Genomic DNA, 10,064 nt, shown 5'->3' with positions numbered 1-10,064 from the left:
CCTCAGTGCAGCAGAACTCAATGAAAAGGAACAAACCTCTAGTTTCATTTTACTTTGTAAAGGGGGGGGGGGGGGGGGGGGCAGAAGACAGTAGGAAAACAATCAGTTTAATTAGTTCACAACTAGTGTTTAATAAAAAGGAGAAAGAAAATGGATAGAGTCAAAATAGTGTAAGAATCTATACTACTTTAATAGTGTGAGTTGCTTGAGCACAACTAATTTTTTTCCATTTATCACTGTAATTAAACTATAAAATCCATTGAGTGGGAGTTTTGTTGAGACACTTAAGAATAAAACTGCTGTTTAAGTGGTATGTACGTGAAATTATTTGTCAGCAGGCAAATATAATAAGAAAAAAAAAAGCTTTAAAACCATAATTATGCTTTTGTATACTACTAAAGGCACACACAGTGTCACTAGTGGTTCATGTGACTGTGCACTTAAAAACATAAAGTTATAAGACCTGCTAAGGTTTCTACAACAGCTTTTGCAAATAGAGGAAAATAGGAACAAGAGACAGAGAGGAACAGTCTGTTCAGTTTTTCCAAACCCATCAGGCTAACACCAGGCAGCCAGCAAGATAAAACAAGAAATGCTTATGTTGCTCTGAGATCTGAAAAAAGCACAGCTGGCAATCCAGAAGATCCCATTCTCTTAGGACAAACACTGACTTGTCAGGTGCTAGGAAGGACAACAGCCTGTGCAGGATGTCACCTGCTGTCAGGATGACAGTCAAAGCCTCTGGCAGTAAAAGGCCAAGTCCTCATGCCCTGAGTGCATCACCCCAAGCTCAAAGGCATGATGACAACATTATTTTCCAGAGAAAGGGCACCCTTCCATCTTCCTGATTATTAAAAAAATGCATCATGAGGAACTGCAGCATCAAGTCCAAAATCTTTTTACTCTTCACAGCATTTTACAAATGACATTGTATCATTTTAGCACCACAATGTGATAGCAGTGAACAGGTCAGGAAATTAAGACATGCAAAGAGTTGAATGTTGTAATGGCTGCATTTTCAGGAAAAAGGGATTTGTTGGATCTCCTATGCCCTCAGTCTAGTAAATAAGTTCCATTAAGAGTCTGAAACCTCTCAGGAAGAAGACTCATGAGCAGCTCTGAAGAGGTGTATTTGAAGAAATTCTCCAGCAAGCATTTCAGAGTAGACAGAATACTGTCTTGGTATAATATTACCTGGTGATGTACCAGAGCTAGAACTGCTTTGCTGGCACCAAGATCTTAAGACTCCAGCTTAAAGATTAACTGCTTTTTCTGGTTCCTCCAAAGGTCTCTGACTGAACATGCACTGACAATATTTACTCTTGTGTCTCCCTACAGCATCAGCATTCCTTAGAGCCACAGCACTAGCTGACAGAGAAAAAGAAAGAAAATGCGTATCTCTTGCATCCTCTTCATATAATTAGTACTTAACCCAGTTAATCACACCATTTAATCTGATGACACCATGCAGAGCTCAACAGGACTGAAAAGAGATTATTCTCATAACCTCTAAAGCACAGGGCTGGCATAATTTGGTTAATTGGGCCAAAGCACTTCATATATTTCTCTCATGTCTCTAATTTTTAAACCTAGGGGCACCCCTAATCACTCTTAAGACAAAAACACAGTTATTTACCATTCTATTATTTAACACTGTAGAATCATTTATTCAACATAAAAACCAGAAAACCATAAATCTGAAAGCCCACTCCCAATTCAGAACCAGCATCAAGCCTGTATCCTGTGTCGCTGTGCCACTCCATGTGTCCAACTTGGAGATGCCAGCTCGCCAGCGAGTGGCAGGGAACACTCTTCCATTCCTCAGGAGGGCAGGAGGGTGGCTGAGGCTTTTGCCTTGCACGGGCGAGACACGGACGACAAAGGCGGAAGAAAGGAGTGGACTCCTGTCAGGGGTGAAGTCCTGCTTTATTGGGGACAGCTTCAGGGAGATGCACAACCGAGGGGAACGAGCCGACAGAAGTCCAGGAGCTGGATTGTGCAACAGTATATAAACACCTTGGTTAGTTCCAGTTTCCCCTGTTGTAATGGTTCTGCCCCTGTTGCCTCCTCCCTCCTCCTCATGTCAGTCTCCTTGCCCCCACCCCCTGCTCTTTAAAAAGATGCCAAGTCATTCCCCTAATCCCTCCCCAGTACCTGTTCATCACTTGACAACCCATCCCCTTTTTCCAGAGACTTCTACCTGGGGCCTCGAGTGTTTGGTTCAGGGGCTGGGGCCCTCCCCCAAGCTTCCCCCACTGATACATTTAAATGTCAATCTTCCCACTCCCCACGCCCCCCCACCCCCATTGGCAGGTGGGCAAACCCCCTCCCCTGTTTCCTCCCCCCTTTATAACCCCTTGCACAGCACAGTTTGAGGTCTTCAGCTGGATGGCTTGCAGACATCTGATCTACAAGTAAACCTGGACTTTGTCCCCAGTGGGAGTCTACTCTCCTTATTTCTACTGGTGTTGCTAAGTGTCTCATCCGTGGAAAGAGAAAGCCTTAGCCACTCACCTGGCCTTCTGAGGAGCAGGTGGGAGGGTGTCCCCTGCTGCTAGCTGTGCCAGAGCTAGCCAGGATACTCCAAGTGGCATATTGGAAAGGCACAGCTTCATAAAATTTCTGGGGAACTCTATTGCAAGTAATTGCCATTTCGGTGTCTACCAGTTGGAGCAGGTACATGTGGACAAAACAAAATGCTTTTAAGTAAAACAAACCCAACCGAACCCATGTCAAAAGAGCTTCTCAAAACTAGTCTCATGACTAGAACACTTAGACCTTAGTGGTGTATTTGAATCCCTGTCCTAAACCCAGAAGTAATGCAGGTGCAGTCTTTCAATGTAGTGTCACAGCTCAACCATCCTATAAGCATTGAAAACCACTAAAGCAAACTTCTAGAAAGCTGGAGGGAGGACAATTCAATGATTGTGATGCAGATCCATGTAGCAATTTACACACAAAAATTACGTATGCACTATCGCATCTTCATGCGAAGGAAAGTTAAGAAACAATTTTTCAGTATCAGAGTTATAGGCACCCCTCTATGGAAAACACCTGAAGAAAGAAATGTGATATTTAGCAAGAATTAAGCCTCGGTTTCAATGTGTTTGTTCTGTTAAGTACAGAAATTTCAGCAACTCCAATATATAAATATTCAATATACTTTGCTTAATGTCTATATGTCATGTGTAAGGACTACAGCCATTTCTTAATTTCAATCTTTTATTTTTTTACCAAACGTGTTCTCAGATAGTCATCAGATCTTGGGTCACCAAAGACCAGCAAAGAGGATGATAAAATCCACATCTGGGAAAAAGGCCAAACCCAGCTTGTACTGATGCTCCTGCTTGTGGTAATCGGCGGAAGAAATGTAGCGCTCAATATGAGTGATCAGTAAATCTCGAAACTTTATTGATAGGCACATACATTTATATTGGTGTTAATGAGGCTAATACATATTACAAAAGGCAAGCTCATTATTGGTTAGTTACTTATCAGCTAACTACGCCTACCTTAGCATTCTTGTGACTACTATGGTGCAGCTGTTCTCATCTTTTCTTCCTATTTCTAACGAACGATCCTCTCCCCCATCCTGATGTTGCACCAAGGGCACAGTGCCCTTGCCTGATTTAGACACTGACTGCTGGCTCCTACACCTATCTCCTTCTTCCTTAACTAACTGTATTATGTCAGTGTGACCTTTGTCAGCTAGCCAGCGGTTCACAAAATCCTCCACACCTGCTCTTTGATTATTGAAGAAAATGAGGCAAGGAGACCTGCTCCTTTTGAATTCTTTTATTAAGTGATCAGCTCTGGGTGGGGGCCTGAGGGGTTGCGCACACTGCCGCTGCTCTCTTTGCTGATGCAGAAGAGGAGATGGACAGTTTTGCTTCACAGCAGAACTGGGGCTTCCGTCCTCATGGGCGTGCCTAGGAAGATGGTTTCTGGCTCATTGTCTGGGGTCCTCATTCTGACTCAGTTCTAGTCAGGTCACCGTGACATATAAAATTTTGTTGGTGGGGTAGGAGGACTTTTTGCTAGTAGGACCCTTTATTTAGTTCTTTAAATCTTCAGTTTGTTCATAGTTTTTAGGGTCTTCTGTTGAATTTTCTTGAATATTTCTTAATTTGCATATTTCCCAGGGATGTTTCCTAGCGCCATTTTGAGGAGCAGCGGAGACAGTACCCAAAAAGTGTATCGGTAAGGTAAGGGGATTAACAATAAGGATAACTTAAAGATCTAACATTTAACAACAATGTAATTAACACAATTTACTTGTTCATAACAATTATTAAGAGAAATTTGCATTTTATTTTCTTCTACTTATCAAAGTTATCAGCTGTTTCAAGCAATATAAAGCAGCCAAAGGGGGTTGGGACACAAAAGCATGAGAGGAAAAAAAACCAACACAAAAGCCCACCAAAAAAATCAAAAAGCCAAAATCCCAAGGAAGAAGAAAGACATTGAAATAAAATACTTCTGGAAATCATTACTCCTGCAAATCATTACTCCTGCAAAAATTTGTCAATCTTAATTACAAATTTAATACTGTCAAGAGAAATCCCCAAACAGAGCTGATTACACTTCAAATTAAGATAAAAATAGGCCATTCATATCCTGCAAAAGAGCTGACACTTTGCAGTACTTCTGAACTACTTTCCTTTGATGTTTTTTTCAGAATCTGATCCTTGCAGAACCTGAACGTTTTTCAACCTGTCATGGATGCCCCCAGCCCCAGGGCAGCTCTCCAGGTGCAGCCCCAGCTGCTGGGTGACACCTGCATAAGTGCAGTGCCAGTTACAAACACAAGCCCTTAATGATGAGAGTGGAGCTGCCCTCTGCCCTCGCTGCAGCAGCACAGGTAAAGGAAGCCCAGGCTGAATGTGCTCCCTTCCAAGCCGAGGGACACAACACGTACAGCCACAGAGGTCTGCAGGTCTGTGTTCTGTCTGGTGCTGCAGCTGTGCAATGCTTAACATCCCTGGAAAAGTTAAATCCTTAACTGAAATCCCCTGTGCTCCTTGTGGCATGCTTTTCGGTATCTTAAACAACCCTGCACACTGCTGAGAGTAAGTAAAGCAAGACTTCCCCATTAAATGCTAACAGAAGTGCGCCGCTGGGAATTAAACACTGACTACTCAGTGATCAGCTCTCCTTTGGTGCCATGCTTGGGCAGAGAAGTGGAACTTTATTTAGGAGCAGAGCCCCAGGCTCAGTCCTACACTATAATTTTTGGACTTGAACTGAAACAGACTCTTCAACCTGAGTTCTGGAAAACCAAGCTCCTAAATGAGCATTCTGTGGAACCCATAACCATGAGAAAACCCCAAATTTACACCATTCTGTTGTGTGTAAAAATGAAACTGAAAATGAGAAGCATGATTACATTCTCCTTTTGTAATTATGAGCCCAGTTTCACGTTGCTCCTCTCAGCCCACAATTAGCTCAATTCACAGTGGCCTGGCAGGGCAGAGAAGACTGGCAGTACAATCAACCCCTGTGAGACAAAGAAAAATGGATTTCTTTCAACTGTGCTGTCCAAAAAACTACCCTATCTACAGGCCTGCTGTAGAGGACAGGTCTGTCATTTTACACAAACACAGCTTCTCAAAGAGGCCACCTTGCACATATGAACTGAGCCTGCTCATCTTGGCTTTGTGAGAACTTTCTCCAACACTGAAGTATGTAAGTACATTTCAGCAAGCTGCAGGAAATGCAGTGGAAGTAATAATACAGTAATTGCAAAAAAAAAAAAAGTAATTGCAAAATAATAAAAGAGGAATCACATCACATCAGTAGTAGTTGTCCTGAATTGTACACAGACACATGAGTTTTCAACCACACTCTGCTACTCAATTGCCTTGCAGGCAATATGTTTTCTAAATTGATTCCAGATTAAACACAATCTTATTTTGCAATTAGAGCTTTAAGTCATGATAGTATCAGCACGCATTGCTGCACCAGTGTAATAACTATCTTAATGAGGGACTAAAGAGTCCTTACACTTCTGATGCCATCTCTAAAACATAAATGACATAATAATTCAGGCTGAGAACAATTACTTCTTATAAACACCTGAAACACATGGAGCTTGGGATTTGCGGCAAGTCATTCACTGCCATTACAATATGAAATTGCACCATGATGTAACACTGTGTCTTTCTGAGAAGATCAGAGGTGTGTTGGCTGGACTGTGGTCACTATTTCCAGTGAAGTGAATGGAGAGCATTTAATCCAGCTGTTACCAGTCTGCTCAGAACTAACGACCTAATTTGGAAATTGGATTACACTGCACACACAGATTAACGCACTGCTGTACAGCTGCATGGATTTATGATTCCCATGGCAACCAGCAGAAAATGTATCCCGGTAATTCTCCCCGCACCAAGCAGATCTGTCTCCATGCAGCACTAACAAGATTTATCACTAGCACAGTCATATTTTCAATGAATTCAATGCAGATAACTAGACTGGTATAATCTCTAACTCTCTCTGCATCTTAAAATACCAATTCACAATCAGAAGAGACACACATATGATGCACTAATGCTGCAAGCAAGCACTGAAAATCCTTGGATACTATCTGAAATGTATAATTTCTTAGAAAATATTAGTGGTTTCCAAATAATTTTCCAGAACACTGAGTAAGTTTGTGTTTATTTAATGTGGTGTTCCAGTTGTGGCTTCTCTGGGTCTGGATTGAAGGCACTTGAGACAGTAGCTCATGTTCGGACTCATATGTTTATTATTTCTTATCAGTAAAACAGTCTCACTACTGTGAGTTTGGCAGCTTTTCATTAGAAGGCACAAAATGGCTAACAATTTCTTGTTACAAGGTCTTTTAAGACTAAACTATCCAATTAAGAACTGACACCTAGATTATTTTCCCTTTTAACCCAATAACTGATCCCAAAGAGCCCACAATGTGGACTTTCCTGCCCAATTACAAAATGCCACCCAAACCCAAGAAGAAGAAGGAAGAAGAAGCATGGAGACACAGGATGACACCCTGTGCCCTCTATCATGCTTCCATCCACAACATACTAAAAATCCCAAAACCAAAATTTCTCACCAAGTGATACACCTACACTACTCTCTATAATCTGTTTCACACTTTAATGGATTCTAGTCTATCTTGAAGTCTAGGAAACTTTCTCCATGAATGAGGGTCAAAGTCAGTGCTTCCCTGAGGGTCAGGGCACCCCAAAGCAGACAAGAGAAATATTCCCAGTGCCCTGGGCTTCCACAGCATGAGAAAGTGAGTATTACCCTACTCTTCCCACACTTGGCATAGTCCTCTCATATTTCAAGCAAGCGATACTGAGTTCTGTTTTGGAGTTTGGTAACTTTTTCCTTGCAATGAGAAGAGTGTTTGGTTTCATGCTTCAGAAAGTCAGAAAACTGGACAGTATTTTCAGTTCCATCACTGCCTGCTTGCAGGATTATTTACTCTGTGTAAACATAAAAAACACCGAAAAAAAAGTTAAAAATAGGGAAAATAAAAGCCATTAGGTACTTCACACTAAGTTAGAGGCTGAGCTAAATAATAGTTGCCAAGTGTCCTAAGAGAGAGCTGTCTATGCATGAAGGACTGTTTTCTTCCAAACACGCAGAAGAGCCATGCTGGAGATTTTCTCAGTGTTAACCAAGAATTTCAAAGGTTGAAGTTTATTTCCCAACTCACAGAAAATATCAGGAAGAGAAGCAAACACACCCAGTTGCTAGAGCTTTGGAACAACAGTGGAGCTGAAACTTGCCATGAAGAAATTGTGTGATGTTCCAGCTGTAAGGAGCTAATCCCATCACTTGTCAGTATGGTTCAAAATCATGTGCTGTCCCTGGTTGTGTGCTTCCACCCCAGCATAACCCAGCCCAAAAAAAGGGGCAACAACCCCAAATTTGGGGCAACAACCCCAAATCCTCCCATAAAGAGCAACTTCTGAACATGTGTCTTACAAGCATCTCTGTCACATGTACCTCTCCCAGATAAAGCAATACAGCTGTATCAGTTCTGCATTTCCTTGGGTCAGTACCTCATGGAGTGGGAACTTGCAGCAGCCCCACTCCAGAGCATTTTCTCAGTGGCAAAGTCCAAAAAATCCTGCCATGAAGTTCAGCCTACAGGAACCAAAGAAAAATTATTTTTATCAAAGGGCCAACAGATCAGTTTATTGTAATGTGGCTGCAGTATGAAAAACCCCGTTATCTGGCAGTGCAATTTAACTGCCTTCAAAACATTATCAGTACGTCTTAATGTGCTGTAATGAATTATTTATATTTGCAATAGTGCAGATCCCGTGTTAGTTCACAAAATCACTGTATTTCCATCTGGCAAAGCTAAGGACTTGACAAATGGACATTTTTGTGAACACCCACCCAAGAGCTGCAGTTTTAAAACAACACTCTGAAAAGATCCCAAACGAGCAACTGTAAGAGCAGGAGAACTGGCATGTTCAGGTATTTTATTTCCTGACTCCCAAACAGACTGCCTATCTAGGACTAAAATCCTGAAGTCCTCACCTCCATTTGTTGGATAAGCACTATTTAGAAAACAACCATCAATGAATGAAAGACAATAGACGATAAAATTAACATATTCAGGAAAAATAAATAATCTCAACCAAATTATTTGGTCATTTCCATTCATGAGATTGCTCAAGCCCTGGGACTGCTGTAGATCTGACAAAATACTTTAAAAGAAATTACTTAGTGCAAGAAAAAAATATATGTAATTTAGGACTCTTTGATAGAATTAGATTTCTTAAATGCAGGTGAGTTTTTTTTAGGTATACATGAGCAAATACTCTTTCTGATAACAAGCACCAGGTTTTCATTTTTCTGACCTAGGACCACCTGAACAGGCTGGAACACCTGTGCATCCATGATGTCAACAAATGTACTTGGTGTAGATGAACTGAGATGCCAGACTACATCCTCAAAGGAGCAGGTCCTGAAATGACAGGTCTGGTCTGACGGGGACTGTCCCTCCTGGTATTTGTAGGGACACCGACTGCACTGTCCAAATTAACAACCTAACCCAGAAAACACTACAGCTCCTCCCACAGAATTTGTTGTGTATTCTGTAGGCCAAACAGGGGATGAAATTTATTTGAATCAAAAAATTTCTTTGAATCTTTCTCCTCAGGCTCCAGTTAGTCCCAGGTGTGAGAGGGTCTCAGATAAAACATGCGTATACCTCAAACAATCTGCATTTAAGAAACACTGGAACGCAGGGGCTCACACCGAGCTGCTGCTGAGGGGTTTGAAGAGGCTGGGCATTAGGAAGATGAGGGATGCTGCACCAGTGATCTCTTCGGGAAAAACCGCAGGTTCTCTGCGGTTGGAGGTCATCCAGCCCAAGCCCCTGCCAAGGCACGATCCCCTGGAGCAGGTGACACAGAAGGCCAGGTGGGGTTGCAGTGTCTCCATGACTCCACTTCGCCACTGTACTTCTTCTCTAGGCAAACCAACACACAGGGTAAAACAGCACCGACGCCCTATTACTGAAACTACCGAAACACCTACGGCGGCATTGCGGCGGAGGCTGGCGGGGAGGCTGGACCGCCGGCCCGCAGCTCCCGGCCCTTGGCTCGGCTCCCTGCGGGCAGAGGCGGCTGCCTCCCGCCACCTGCACGGGGCTCCACCGGCCCGGCCCTTCCCGGGTCCGGCCCGGCCCTTCCCGGGTCCGGCCCGGCCCTTCCCGGGTCCGGCCCGGCCCTTCCCGGGTCCGGCCCGGCCCTTCCCGGGTCCGGCCCGGCCCTTCCCGGGTCCGGCCCGGCCCTTCCCGGGTCCGGCCCGGCCCTTCCCGGGTCCGGCCCGGCCCTTCCCGGGTCCGGCCCGGCCCTTCCCGGGTCCGGCCCGGCCCTTCCCGGGTCCGGCCCGGCCCTTCCCGGGTCCGGCCCGGCCCTTCCCGGGTCCGGCCCGGCCATGGGCCCCGCCCGGCGCCGCCATTTGCTGCTCCCCGCGGCCGCGCCATTTCCCCGCCTCCCGGCTCCCCGCAGCCTCCCCCGCTCCCGCAGGCTCCGCGAACGGGCACGAAGGACGGCTCGGGGAAGAATCTGGGC

General features: G+C 44.2%; 1 long non-coding RNA gene across 1 annotated transcript; it reads right to left on the bottom strand.

Annotated features, from left to right (window-relative positions):
* Window positions 1-5,243: 5,243 nt before the first annotated feature.
* LOC135290826 (uncharacterized) lies at window positions 5,244-9,704 on the bottom strand. The gene is made up of 2 exons (XR_010353641.1): window positions 9,197-9,704; window positions 5,244-8,118 (listed from the first exon to the last, which is right to left on the bottom strand). It is a non-coding gene; the product is annotated as an uncharacterized LOC135290826 (long non-coding RNA).
* Between the last annotated feature and the right edge of the window lie 360 nt (window positions 9,705-10,064).

The sequence above is a fragment of the Passer domesticus genome, chromosome Z (assembly GCF_036417665.1).
Source record: "Passer domesticus isolate bPasDom1 chromosome Z, bPasDom1.hap1, whole genome shotgun sequence".
NCBI classification, from domain to species: Eukaryota; Metazoa; Chordata; class Aves; order Passeriformes; family Passeridae; genus Passer; species Passer domesticus.
Note: the sequence above shows the minus strand (reverse complement) of the source record. Positions and strands in the feature narration are given on the sequence as shown.